This window comes from Mesoplodon bidens, assembly GCF_964165515.1.
Source record: "Mesoplodon bidens genome assembly, chromosome: 14".
In the NCBI taxonomy this organism is placed as follows: domain Eukaryota; kingdom Metazoa; phylum Chordata; class Mammalia; order Artiodactyla; family Ziphiidae; genus Mesoplodon; species Mesoplodon bidens.
Window position 1 is genome coordinate 11915880 of NC_138170.1, and position 16043 is coordinate 11931922.

Sequence of the window (16043 nt, forward strand, 5' to 3'; positions counted from 1 at the left end):
AATATCCAAAGTTTTTAAATTGTTCCCACTAATCAATAAGAAAAATGCAAATAATTCTATAGGAAAAATGAGTGACAGATGTAAAAAGCATTTCACTGAGAAGAAAATGTAAATATCCAGTAATTATAGTTAACCATACTAGTAATTAGCAAGATGCCAACCAAAGCAATAATGAAATTCAGTTTCCACCCATCAGGAAGGCACAGATTAAATAGATAATAGGCAATGGTGTGAGGAAACAGATTCACTCCCTGGATGGATGGATGGATGTGTGAATCAGCACAGCCTTTTTGGAAAGCAATTTCTCAGACATTTAAAAGGTATGTACCCTTGACCCATCAATTCTACTTATGATAATCTATTGGTTAAGTTACCTTCAGCTTCAAAAGCTAGAAAAACCCAATTCAAAGTGGTTAAAACAATCAAAATACTGACTAGAGCACATAACTGGAAGCCCAGGATGAGTGTAATATCATGGTTGATGATGAGATCGTTCTATGACGTCAGCAAGGATCGGCATGTTTTTAATTCTCTCTGAACTGACTTACATAACATAGGGCCAGTTTCCTTCAAGGCTGTAAGATAATTGCCTTTGACGATCAGAATTGCATGCTCAGTCATTTATATCCTACAAGGAAAAGAATGTCTCTCCCACATCAAAGTCTTTCAAGAATGTTTGGGTCAACTTGGGAGCCATGCTGTGTCCATCAGCTTCTAACAAGCAACATAGGACTCATTCAAATTTAACAATTTGAAGTAAACGTAATGAAGGAGTTATTTACAAAGATGTGGGCAGAGTATAGCAAAATCCCAAGGCATAGTGCAGAACCCCAGGGCTGCTCAGAGTAGGATACACCCTTTACCACCCATAGGCTTGAAGGGACAAGAGGAGGGAATGATTACCAGAACCCACAGAGAGAGCTTTGTGGAGAGGGCCATTTAATAGGAGTTATGACTTTTGTCAAGAAAACGTCGGGGCAAGGAGCCCGCGAGGGGGGTTGGCACGCGCTAAACGGGAGAAGCACTGGTTTGAGAAAAGCATGGGTCGCAAGTACACATTGGGACCCTGCCATTAATGGAGGGGAAAAGCGGGGAGACGCCAGCAGATTCCATCCTGTAAGCTGGTAGGAAGCCTGAAGGCTTGATGGGATTCCAGTGTGATAGGAGGCAAGGACATGCTTCAGGACCCCGGAGGAAGATGGCGGAAGAGTAAGACGCGGAGATCACCTTCCTCCCCACAGATACATCAGAAATTCATCTACACGTGGAACAACTCCTACAGAACACCTACTGAACGCTGACAGAAGACCTCAGACCCCCCAAAAGGCAAGAAGCTCCCCACATACCTGGGTAGGGCAAAAGAAAAAAAGAATAAACAGAGACAATAGGATAGGGACGGGACCTGCACCAGTGGGAGGGAGCCGTGAAGGGGGGAAGGTTTCTACACAGTACAAGCCCCTTCGCGGGCGGAGACTGTAGGTGGCGGAGGGGGAAAGCTTCGGAGTAGCGGAGGAGAGCACAGCAACAGGGGTGCGGAGGGCAAAGCGGAGAGATTCTGGCACAGAGGACCGGTGCCCTCAGGCACACACCAGCCCGAGAGGCTTGTCTGCTCGGCCGCCGTGGCGGGCGGGGCTGGGAGCTGAGGCTCGGGTATCGGCTTTCAGTCGGAGCGCAGGGAGAGGACTGGGGCTGGCGGCAGGAAGAGAGCCTGAAGGGGTTAGTGCACCACGGCTAGCCCGGAGGGAGTCCGGGGAAAGGGTCTGGAGCTGCTGAAGAGGCAAGAGACTTTTTTCCCTTTTGTTTCCTGGTGCGCGAGGAGAGGGCATTAAGAGGGCTGCTTGGGGAAGCACCGGAGACAGGCACGAGCCGCGGGTAAGGCACGGACCTCGGAGACGGGCGTGGGCCGCCGCCGCCCGCCGCCGCGGCCCGCCGCCGCCGCTGCTGCCGCCGCCGCGGGGCCTGTGTGCGAGCGCGGGTCACTGTCCGCCCCGCCTTCCGGGGGGCCTGTGCACCCCGCCACTGCCGGGGTCCCCGAGACCCGGGGACGGCTTTCCCGGAAAAGCGCACGGAGCGCCACGGGCTGCTGCAACGTCACGCCGGCCTCTGCCGCCGCAGGCCCGCCCCACACTGCGCGCCCCTCCCTCCCCTCTGCCTGAGTGAGCCAGAGCCCCCGAATCAGCGGCTCCTTTAAACCCGTCCTGTCTGAGCGAAGAACGGACGCCCTCCGGCGACCTACGCGCAGAGGCGGGGCCAGGTCCAAGGCTGAGACCCGGGAGCTGTGAGAGCAGAGGCAGGGAAATCTCTCTGTGCAGCCTCGGAGGCAGCGGATTAAAGCTCCACGGTCCATTTGATGTGCCCTGCGTCTGTGGAGTGCATGAATGGACAGCGAATCATCCCAAATTGAGGAAGTGGACTTTGAGGACAAGATTTAAGACTTTCCCCCCTTTTCCTCTTTTTACAACGAATTATTCCAAATTAAGGAGGTGGACTTAGAGAGCAAGATTTCAGACTTCTCGCCCTTTTCCTCTTTTTACAACGAATTATCCCAAATTGAGGAGGTGGACTTGGAGAGCAAGATTTTTTATTTTTCCCCCTGCTCTCTTTTTGTGAATGTGTATGTGTAATCTTCTGTGTAAGATTCTCTCTGTATAGCTTTGCTTCCACCATATGTCTCAGGGTTCTATCGGTCCGGTTTTTTTTTTTTTTTTTCAATAATTACTTTCTAATTTTAATAACGCTACTATATTTCATACTTTATTCTATTTTACTTTACCTGCTCTTTCTTTTTTTCCTACTCTCCCTTCCTCCCTTCCTCCCTCCGCTCCTCCTTTCCTTCTTTCTTTTTCTTTCCTCCCTCCCACCCTTCTTCTTTCCACTTTCTTTTTCTTTCCTTCCTCCCTCCCTCCTGTCTTTCTTCCTTTCCTTCCTCCCTCCCTCCCTCCTTTCTTTCCTTCTTTCTTTCCATCCTTCCTCCCTCCCTCCCTCCTTTCTTTCTTCCTTCCTTCCTTCCTTCCTTTCTTCCCTTCTTCCTTTCTTTCCCTCTCTCTTTCTTTCTTCTACTAATTCTTTCTTTCTACTTTTTCTCCCTGTTACTCTGAGCCGGGTGGATGAAAGGCTCTTGGTGCTGCAGCCAGGAGCCAGTGCTGTGCCTCTGAAGTGGGAGAGCCAACTTCAGGACACGGGTCCACAAGAGACCTCCCAGCTCCACATAATATCAAGCAGCGAAAATCTCCCAGAGATCTCCATCCCAACACCAGCACCCAGCTTCAGTCAACGACCAGCAAGCTACAGTGCGGGTCACCCTATGCCAAGCAACTAGCAAGGCAGGAACACAACCCCACCCATTAGCAGAGAGGCTACCTAAAAACATAATAAGGCCATAGGCACCCCAAAACACACCACCAGACGTGGACCTGTCCACCAGAAAGACAAGATCGAGCCTCAACCACCAGAGCACAGGAATTAGTCCCCCCCACCAGGAAGCCTACACAACCTACTGAAACAACCTTAGCCACTGGGGTCAGACACCAAAAACAACGGGAACTACGAATCTGCAGCCGGCAAAAAGGAGACCCCAAACACAGTAACATAAGCAAAATGAGAAGGCAGAAAAACACACAGCAGGTGAAGGAGCAAGATAAACACCTACCAGACCTAACAAATGAAGAGGTAATAGGCAGTCTACCTGAAAAAGAATTCAGAATAATGATAGTAAAGCTGATCCAAGATTCTATTTCCATGATCCATAATCTTGGAAATAGAATAGACAACATGCAAGAAACAGTTAACAAGGACCTAGAAGAACTAAAGATGAATCAAGCATCGATTAAAAACACAATAAATGAAATGAAAAATACTCTAGATGGGATCAATAGCAGAATAACTGAGGCAGAAGAACGGATAAGTGAGGTGGAAGATAAAATAGTGGAAATAACTGATGCAGAGCAAAATAAAGAAAAAAGAATGAAAAGAACAGAGGAGAGTCTCAGAGATCTCTGGGACAACATTAAACGCACCAACATTCGAATTATAGGGGTTCCAGAAGAAGAAGAGAAAAAGAAAGGGACTGAGAAAATATTTGAAGAGATTATAGTTGAAAACTTCCCCAATATGGGAAAGGAAATAGTTAATCAAGTCCAGGAGGCACAGAGAGTCCCATACAGAATAAATCCAAGGAGAAATACACCAAGACACATATTAATCAAACTGTCAAAAATTAAACACAAAGAAATCATATTAAAAGCAGCAAGGCAAAAACAACAAATAACACACAAGGGAATCCCCATAAGGTTAACAGCTGATCTCTCAGCAGAAACCCTACAAGCCAGAAGGGAGTGGCAGGACATAATTAAAGTGATGAAGGAGAGAAACCTGCAACCTAGATTACTCTACCCAGCAAGGATCTCATTCAGATTTGATGGAGAAATTAAAACCTTTACAGACAAGCAAAAGCTGAGAGAGTTCAGCACCACCAAACCAGCTTTACAACAAATGCTAAAGGAACTTCTCTAGGCAAGAAACACAACAGAAGGAATATACCTACAATAACGAACCCAAAGCAATTAAGGAAATGGGAATAGGAACATACATATCAATAATTACCTTAAATGTAAATGGACTAAATGCTCCCACCAAAAGACACAGAGTGGCTGAATGGATACAAAAACAAGACCCATATATATGCTGTCTACAAGAGACCCACTTCAGACCTAGAGACACATACAGATTGAAAGTAAAGGGATGGAAAAAGATATTCCATGCAAATGGAAATCAAAAGAAAGCTGGAGTAGCAATTCTTATATCAGACAAAATAGACTTTAAAATAAAGACTATTAGAAGAGACAAGGAAGGACACTACATAACGATAAAGGGATCGATCCAAGAAGAAGATATAACAATTGTAAATATTTATGCACCCAACATAGGAGCACCTCAATACATAAGGCAAATACTAACAGCCATAAAAGGGGAAATCGACAGTAACACAATCATAGTAGGGGACTTTAACACCCCACTTTCACCAATGGACAGATCATCCAAAATGAAAATAAATAAGGAAACACAAGCTTTAAATGATACATTAAACGAGATGGACTTAGTTGATATTTATAGGACATTCCATCCAAAAACAACAGAATACACATTTTTCTCAAGTGCTCATGGAACATTCTCCAGGATAGATCATATCTTGGGTCACAAATCAAGCCTCGGTAATTTTAAGAAAATTGAAATTGTATCAAGTATCTTCTCCGACCACAATGCTATGAGACTAGACATCAATTACAGGAAAAGGTGTGTAAAAAATACAAACACATGGAGGCTAAACAATACACTACTCAATAACGAAGTGATCACTGAAGAAATCAAAGAGGAAATTAAAAAATACCTAGAAACAAATGACAATGGAGACACGACGACCCAAAACCTATGGGACGCAGCAAAAGCAGTTCTAAGGGGGAAGTTTATAGCAATACAATCCCACCTTAAGAAACAGGAAGCATTTCGAGTAAACAACCTGACCCTGCACCTAAAGCAATTAGAGAAAGAAGAACAAAAATACCCCAAAGCTAGCAGAAGGAAAGAAATCATAAAGATCAGATCAGAAATAAATGAAAAAGAAATGAAGGAAACGATAGCAAAGATCAACCAAACTAAAAGCTGGTTCTTTGAGAAGATAAACAAAATTGACAAACCATTAGCCAGACTCATCAAGAAAAAAAGGGAGAAGACTCAAATCAATAGAATTAGAAATGAAAAAGGAGAAGTAACAACTGACACTGCAGAAATACAAAAGATTATGAGAGATTACTATAAGCAACTCTATTCCAATAAAATGGACAACCTGGAAGAAATGGACACATTCTTAGAAATGCACAACCTGCCAAGACTGACTCAGGAAGAAATAGAAAATATGAATAGACCAATCACAAGCACTGAAATTGAAACTGTGATTAAAAATCTTCCATCAAACAAAAGCCCAGGACCAGATGGCTTCACAGGTGAATTCTATCAAACATTTAGAGAAGAGCTAACACCTATCCTTCTCAAACTCTTCCAAAATATAGCAGAGGGAGGAACACTCCCAAACTCATTCTACGAGGCCGACATCACCTTGATACCAAAACCAGGCAAGGATGTCACAAAGAAAGAAAACTACAGGCCAATATCACTGATGAACATAGATGCAAAAATCCTCAACAAAATACTAGCAAACAGAATCCAAGAGCACATTAAAAGGATCATACACCATGATCAAGTGGGGTTTATCCCAGGAATGCAAGGATTCTTCAATATACGCAAATCAATCAATGTAATACACCATATTAACAAGTTGAAGGAGAAAAACCATATGATCATCTCAATAGATGCAGAGAAAGCTTTCGACAAAATTCAACACCCATTTATGATAAAAACCCTGCAGAAAGTAGGTATAGAGGGATCTTTCCTCAACATAATAAAGGCCATATATGACAAACCCACAGCCAACATTGTCCTCAATGGTGAAAAACTGAAACCATTTCCACTAAGATCAGGAACAAGACAAGGCTGCCCACTCTCACCACTCTTATTCAACATAGTTTTGGAAGTTTTAGCCACAGCAATCAGAGAAGAAAAGGAAATAAAAGGAATCCAAATTGGAAAAGAAGAAGTAAAGCTGTCACTGTTTGCAGATGACATGATACTATACATAGAGAATCCTAAAGATGCTACCGAAAAACTACTAGAGCTAATCAATGAATTTGGTAAAGTAGCAGGATATAAAATTAATGTACAGAAATCTCTGGCATTCCTGTACACTAATGATGAAAAATCTGAAAATGAAATCAAGAAAACACTCCCATTTACCATTGCAACAAAAAGAATAAAATATCTAGGAATAAACCTACCTAAGGAGACAAAAGACCTGTATGCAGAAAATTATAAGACACTGATGAAAGAAATTAAAGATGATACAAATAGATGGAGAGATATACCATGCTCCTGGATTGGAAGAATCAATATTGTGAAAATGACTCTACTACCGAAAGCAATCTACAGATTCAATGCAACCCCTATCAAACTACCAATGGCATTTTTCACAGAACTAGAACAAAAAATTTCAAAATTTGTTTGGAAAAACAAAAGGCCCCGAATAGCTAAAGCAATCTTGAGAACGAAAAACGGAGCTGGAGGAATCAGGCTCCCTGACTTCAGACTATACTACAAAGCTACAGTAATTAAGACAGTCTGGTACTGGCATAAAAACAGAAAGATAGATCAGTGGATCAGGATAGAAAGCCCAGAGATAAACCCACGCACATATGGCCAACTTATCTTTGATAAAGGAGGCAGGAATGTACAGTGGAGAAAGGACAGCCTCTTCAATAAGTGGTGCTGGGAAAACTGGACAGGGACATGTAAAAGTTTGAGATTAGATCATTCCCTAGCACCATACACAAAAATAAGCTCAAAATGGATTAAAGACTTAAATGTAAGGCCAGAAACTATCAAACTCTTAGAGGAAAACATAGGTAGAACACTCTATGACATAAATCACAGCAAGATCCTTTTGGACCCACCTCCTAGAGAAATGGAAATAAAAACAAAGATAAACAAATGGGACCTAATGAAACTTCAAAGCTTTTGCACAGCAAAGGAAACCATAAAGAAGACCAAAAGACAACCCTCGGAATGGGAGAAAATATTTGCAAATGAAGCAACTGACAAAGGATTAATCTCCAAAATTTATAAACAGCTCATGCAGCTCAATAGCAAAAAAACAGACAACCCAATCCAAAAATGGGCAGAAGACTTAAATAGGCATTTCTCCAAAGAAGATATACAGACTGCCAACAAACACATGAAAGAATGCTCAACATCATTAATCATTAGAGAAATGCAAATCAAAACTACAATGAGATATCATCTCACACCAGTCAGAATGGCCATCATCAAGAAATCTAGAAACAATAAATGCTGGAGAGGGTGTGGAGAAAAGGGAACACTCTTGCACTGCTGGTGGGAATGTGAATTGGTACAGCCACTATGGAGAACGGTATGGAGGTTCCTTAAAAAACTACAAATAGAACTACCATATGACCCAGCAATCCCACTACTGGGCATATACCCTGAGAAAACCATAATTCAAAAAGAGACATGTACCAAAATGTTCATTGCAGCTCTATTCACAATAGCCCGGAGCTGGAAACAACCTAAGTGTCCATCATCGGATGAATGGATAAAGAAGATGTGGCACATATATACAATGGAATATTACTCAGCCATAAAAAGAAACGAAACTGAGCTATTTGTAATGAGGTGGATAGACCTAGAGTCTGTCATACAGAGTGAAGTTAGTCAGAAAGAGAAAGACAAATACCGTATGCTAACACATATATACGGAATTTAAAAAAAAAATGTTATGAAGAACCTAGGGGCAAAACGGGAATGAAGACGCAGACCTACTTGAGAATGGACTTGAGGATATGGGGAGGGGGAAGGGTGGACTGTGACAAGGCGAAAGAGAGGCATGGACGTGTATACACTACCAAACGTAAGGTAGATAGATAGTGGGAAGCAGCCGCAGAGCACAGGGAGATCAGCTCGGTGCTTTGTGACCGCCTGGAGGGGTGGGATGGGGAGGGTGGGAGGGAGGGAGATGCATGAGGGAAGGGATGTGGGAACAGATGTATATGTATGACTGATTCACTTTGTTATAAAGCAGAAACTAATTAAAAAAATAAATAAATAAACTTTAAAAAAAAAAAAAAAGAAAACGTCGGGCGAATTTGCAGCAACATGGATAGACCTAGAGATGATCATACTAAGTGAAGTAAATCAGACAGAGAAAGACAAATATCATATGACATCACTTATATGTGGAATCATAAAAAAATGATACAAATGAACATATTTATAAAACTAATAGATTCACAGACATAGAAAACAAACTTACAGTTACCAAAGGGGAAAGGGGGGAGGGATAAATTAGGATTTGGGATTAAAAGATACACACTACTATATATAAAATAGATAAACAACAAGGACCCTACGCATAGCACAGGGAACTATATTTCAATACCTTGTAATAACCTATAGTGGAAAAAAATCTAAAAAAGAATATATATGTGTGTGTGTATATATACATATATGTGTATATATATATATATATATAAATAACTGAATCACTTTGCTGTACACCTGAAACTAACACAACATTGTAAATCAACTATACTTCAGTTTTTTTAAAAAAGTCCGGGTGACCCCAGAAGGGAGGAACCAGGGAATAGATACCCTGACCTCACCCCTTCCCACCATCCAATTTCCTTCCAGTGTCTCTTGAGGGGTAATAGAAGTCATCCAGCATCATCCAAGTCTTCCATCCCTCTGGGTCATGGTCTTCCTCCAGGACTGAGAAATCTGTATTCCCTATCCCAAGCAAAATATAAAAAATTATCAGCTTCTGAATCATCACAAGTTAGGTCAATGTGGTCATACCCACAACTGAAACTCTTATTTTTAAATTAATTAATTAATTAATTAATTTTATTTTTGGCCATGTTAGGTCTTTCTTGCTGCATGCGGGCTTTCTCCAGTTGCAGCGAGCGGGGGCTACTCTTCGTTGCGGTGCACGGGCTTCTCATTGTGTTGGCTTCTCTTGTTGCAGAGCACGGGCTCTGTAGTTGTGGCATGCAGGCTCAGTAGTTGTGGTGCACTGGCTTAGTTGCTCCACGGCATGTGGGATCTTCCAGGACCAGGGCTCAAAGCCATGTCCCCTGCATTGGCAGGTGGATTCTTAACCACTGTGCCACCAGGGAAGTCCCTGAAGCTCTTTTTTAAGCCATTCCCAGTGTTATTCATATAAGGGGGTTAGAGGAAAAGGCAGGAGTGGGGAAGAAAAAGTTAAGCAGTCAACTGATGCACTCCTTGAATCCACAGCTACTCACTAGGTCTAATTTGGTAACCACGTTGCCTTCTTCCACCGCTCATTCCATGTTCCCCCTACCCTCTACCAGTACCTTGGCTGATGCGCTCCTTCACCATGAGGGTGAATCAAGCCTTCATTTCTGTGGAATCAGAGTCCTTTGTGTTCTTCTTTATTGGGTGCTGCAGTTTTCCATTGACTAAAACTACTGGGCAAGGGACTAATAAGACATGTAACAAGACATGCTCCAGGAAACTCCTTAGATCCCAGACATAGTCCTGTTTACCCTCACTGAGTAGCAGCAGCCCAGTTTCCCCCGAGTAATCAGGATCGATCACCCTAACCAGTAAGGTGACTCATTTCTTCCTGTTTATTCAGTGACAAGAGGAGCCTAAACGGTCAGGGGCAATCTTGGCTTCTAATTCCTCAGATCTCGTTTCCTCAGATCCATGTTTGTTGGACAGCCTAACATCAGACTTTAGGTCTCAGAGATCACACAAACATTTATTCCTTCTAAAATTGGAGACCATAATGGCCTTCCAGCCTCCTTCACAGTAATGATATGCCGATGACATGGAGATGATACATGCAAGTCTAAAGGCAAGAAAGAAAGTATTTAAAGTTAAAGAAAGGGGAGGACCTTCAAGATGGTGGAGGAGTAAGACGTGGAGATCACCTTCCTCCCCACAAATACATCAGAAATACATCTACATGTGGAACAACTCCTACAGAACACCTACTGAATGCTGGCAGAAGACCTCAGACTTCCCAAAAGATTTTTTTTTCCTTTTTCTCTTTTTGTGAGTGTGTATGTGCATGCTTCTTTGTGTGATTTTCTCTGTATAGCTTTGCTTTTACCATTTGTCTTAGGGTTTTCTCTGTCTGTTTTTTTTTTCTTTTTTTTCTTTTTCTGTATACTTTTTAGCACTTGTTATCATTGGTGGATTTGTTTTTTGGTTTGGTTACTCTCTTCTTTCTTTCTTTCTTTCTTTTTTTAGTACTTTTTAATTTTTTTATTTTTCATTTTAATTATTTTATTTTATTTTACTTTCTTTTTTTCTTTTTTTCTCCCTTTTCTTCTGAGCTGTGTGGCTGACAGGGTCTTGGTGCTGTGCCTCTGAGGTGGGAGAGCCGAGTTCAGGACATTGGTCCAGCAGAGACCTCCTGACTCCACGTAATACCAAAGAGCGAAAGCTCTCCCAGAGATCTCTATCTCAATGCTAAGACCAAGCTCCACTCAATGACCAGCAAGCTGCAGTGCTGGACACCCCATGCCAAACAACTAGCAAGACAGGAACACAACCCCACCCATTAGCAGAGAGGCTGCCTAAAATCATAATAAGGTCACAGGCACCCCAAAACACACCACCAGACATGATCCTGCCCACAAGAAAAATGAGATCCAGCCTCATCCACCAGACTACAGGCACCAGTCCCCTCCACCAGGAAGCCTACACAGCCCACTGAACCAACCTTACCCAATGGGGGCAGACACCAAAAACAACGGGAAATACGAACCTGCAGCCTGTGAAAAGGAGACCCCAAACACACTAAGTAAAGCAAAATGAGAAGACAGAAACGCACAGCAGATGAAGGAGCAAGGTAAAAACCCATCAGACCAAACAAATGAAGAGGAAATAGGCAGTCTACCTGGAAAAGAATTCAGAGTAATGATAGTAAAGATGATCCAAAATCTTGTAAAGAGAATGGAGAAAATACAAGAAACGTTTAACAAGGACCTAGAAGAACTAAAGAGCAAACAAACAATGATGAACAAACCAATAAATGAAATTTAAAATCCTCTAGAAGGAATCAATAGCAGAGTAACTGAGGCAGAAGAATAGATAAGTGACATGGAAGATAAAATAGTGGAAATAACTACCACAGAACAGAATAAAGAAAAAAGAATGAAAAGAATTGAGGACAGTCTCAGAGACCTCTGGGACAACATTAAATACATCAACATTCGAATTATAGGGGTCCGAGAAGAAGAAGAGAAAAAGAAAGAGACTGAGAAAATATTTGAAGAGATTATAGTTGAAAACTTCCCTAATATGGGAAAGGAAATAGTCAATCAAGTCCAGGAAGCATAGAGAGTCCCATACAGGATAAATCCATGGAGAAACATGCCAAGAAACATTTTAATCAAACTATCAAAAATTAAATACAAAGAAAAAATATTAAAAGCAGCAAGGGAAAAACAACAAATAACATACAAGGGAATCCCCATAAGGTTAACAGCTGATCTTTCAGCAGAAACTCTGCAAGCCAGAAGGGAGTGGCAGGAAATATTTAAAGTGATGAAAGGGGAAAACCTACAGCCAAGATTACTCTACCCAGCAAGGACTCATTCAGATTCGACAGAAAAATTAAAACGTTTACAGACAAGCAAAAGCTAAGAGAATTCAGCACCACCAAACCAGCTTTACAAGAAATGCTAAAGGAAGTGCTCTAGTCAGGAAACACAAGAGAAGGAAAAGACCTACAATAACTAACCCAAAACAATTAAGAAAATGGTAATTGGAACATACATATTGATAATTACCTAAAATATAAATGGATTAAATGCTCCACCCAAAAGACATAGACTGGCTGAATGGATACAAAAACAAGACCTGTATATATGCTGTCTACAACAGACCCACTTCAGACCCAGGGACACATACAGACTGAAAGTGAGGGGATGGAAAATGATATTCCATGCAAATGGAAATCAAAAGAAAGCTGGAGTAGCAATTCTCATATCAGACAAAATAGACTTTAAAATAAAGACTATTACAAGAGACAAAGAAGGACACTACATAATGATCAAGGGATCAATCCAAGAAGAAGATATAGCAATTGTAAATATTTATGCACCCAACATAGAAGCACCTCAATACACAGGCAAATGCTAACAGCCATAAAAGAGGAAATTGACAGTAACACAATCATAGTAGGGGACGTTAACACCCCACTTTCACCAATGGACAAATCATCCAAAATGAAAATAAATGAGGAAACACAAGCTTTAAATGATACATTGAACAAGATGGACTTAATTGATATTTATAGGACATTCCATCCAAAAGCAACAAAATACACTTTCTTCTCAAGTGCTCATGGAACATTCTCCAGGATAGATCATATCTTGGGTCACAAATCAAGCCTTGGTAAATTTAAGAATATTGAAATCGTATCAGGTATCTTTTCTGACCACAGTGCTAGGAGACTAGATATCAATTACAAAAAAAATCTGTAAAAAATACAAACACATGGAGATTAAACAACATGCTACTGAATAACCAAGAGATCACTGAAGAAATCAAAGAGGAAATCAAAAAATACCTACAAACAAATGACAACACAATGACCCAAAACCTAAGAGATGCAGCAAAAGCAGTTCTGAGAGGGAAGTTTATAGCAATAAAATCCTACCTCAAGAAACAAGAAACATCTCACATAAACAACCTAACCTTATTTCTAAAGCAATTAGAGAAAGAAGAACAACAACAAAAAAAAACCAAAGTTAGCAGAAGGAAAGAAATCATAAAGATTAGAGCAGAAATAAATGAAAAAGAAATGAAGGAAATGATAGCAAAGATCAATAAAACCAAAAGCTGGTTCTTTGAGAAGATAAACAAAATTGATAAACCATTAGACAGACTCATTAAGAAAAAAAGGGAGAAGACTCAAATCAATAAAATTAGAAATGCAAAAGAAGAAGTAACAACTGACACTGCAGAAATACAAAGGATCATGAGAGCTTACTACAAACAACTGTATGCCAATAAAATGGACAACCTGGAAGAAATAGACAAGTTCTTAGAAAAGCACAACCTTCCGAGACTGAACCAGAAAGAAATAGAAAATATAAACAGACCAATCACAAGCACTGAAATTGAGACTGTGATTAAAAATCTTCCAACAACAAAAGCCCAGGACCAGATGGCTTCGCAGGCAAATTCTATCAAACATTTAGAGAAGAGCTAACACCTATCCTTCTCAAACTCTTCCCAAATATAGTAGAGGGAGGAACACTTCCAAGCTCATTCTATGAGGCCACCATCACACTGATACCAAAACCAGACAAAGATGTCACAAAGAAAGAAAACTACAGGCCAATATCACTGATGAAGACAGATGTAAAAATCCTCAACAAAATACTAGCAAACAGAATCCAACAGCACATTAAAAGGATCATACACCATGATCAAGTGGGGTTTATCCAGGAATGCAAGGATTCTTCAATATATACAAATCAATCACTGTGATAAACCATATCAACAAATTGAAGGAGAAAACCATATCAACAAATTGAAGGAGAAAACCACATGATTATCTCAATAGATACAGAAAAAGCTTTTGACAAAATTCAACACCCATTTATGATAAAAACCCTCCAGAAATTAGGCATAGAGGGAACTTACCTCAATATAATAAAGGCCATATATGACAAACCCACAGCCAACATTGTTCTCAGTGGTTAAAAACTGAAACCATTTCCTCTAATATCAGGAACAAGACAAGGTTGTCCACTCTCACCACTATTATTCAACATAGTTTCGGAAATTTTAGCCACAGCAATCAGAGAAGAAAAAGTAATAAAAGGAATCCAAATCAGAAAAGAAGAAGCAAAGCTCTCACTGTTTGCAGATGACATGATGCTATACATAGAGAATCGTAAAGAGGCTACCAGAAAACTACTAGAGCTAATCGATGAATTTGGTAAAGGAGCAGTATATAAAATTAATGCACAGAAATCTCTTGCATTCCTATATGCTAATGATGAAAAATCTGAAAGAGAAATTAAGGAAACACTCCCATTTACCATTGCAGTAAAAAGAATAAAATACCTAGGAATAAACCTACCTAAGGAGACAAAAGACCTGTATGCAGAAAACTATAAGACAGTGATGAAAGATTTTAAAGATGATACAAAGAGATAGAGAGATACACCATGTTCTTGGATTGGAAGAGTCAACATTGTGAAAATGACTATACAACCCAAAGCAATCTACAGATTCAGTGCAATCCCTATCAAACTACCAATGGCATTTTTCACAGAAGTAGAACTATAAATTTCACAATTTGTATGGAGACACAAAAGACCCCGAATAGCCAAAGCAATCTTGAGAAAGAAAAACAGAGCTGGAGGAATCAGGCTCCCTGACTTCAGACTATACTACAAAACTACAGTAAGCAAGACAGTATGGTACTGGCACAAAAACAGAAATATAGATCAATGGAACAGGATGCAAAGTCCAGAGGCAAACCCATGCACATATGGTCACCTTATATATATTTTTTTTTTTGCGGGATGCAGGCCTCTCACTGTTGTGGCCTCTCCCGTTGCGGAGCACAGGCTCCAGACACGCAGGCTCAGTGACCATGGCTCACGGGCCCAACCGCTCCGCGGCATGTGGGATCTTCCCAGACCGGGGCACGAACCCGTGTCCCCTGCATCGGCAGGCGGACTCTCAACCACTGCGCCACCAGGGAAGCCCTTTTGCCCATTTTTAATGGGTTGTTTTCATATTATTGAATTATCAGAGATCTTTGTATATTTTGAGTTTAACCTATTTCTTTTCACTTTTGTTAATACAGCCACTAGAAAATTTAAAATTCCATACATGGCTCACATGTGTAGTTTACATTGTATTTTTTTTAATTGGAGTATAGTTGACTTACAATGTTGTGTTAGTTTCAGGTGTACCGCAAAGTGATTCAGTTACACATATACATATATTCATTCTTTTTCAGATTCTTTTCCCATATAGGTTATTACAGAATATTGAATAGAGTTCCCTGTGCTATACAGCAGGTCATTGCTCGTTATCTATTTTATATGTAGTAGTGTGTGTATGTTAATCCCAAGCTCCTAATTTATCCCACCCCCCATGTTTCCCCTTTGGTAACCATAAGTTTGTTTTCGAAATCTGTGAGTCTGTTTCTGTTTTGTAAATAAGTTCATTTATATTATTTTCTAAAAATTAGATTCCACATATGAATGGTATATGATATTTGTCTTTCTCTGTCTGACTTACTTCACTTTGTATGATTGTCTAAGGATGCAACTGTACTGCCAGTAAAGGCCCAGGTACAGCATCAGGAAGGAGCAGCCACTTACCAGTTCATGTGGAAGGCCAGGGGCTGGGAG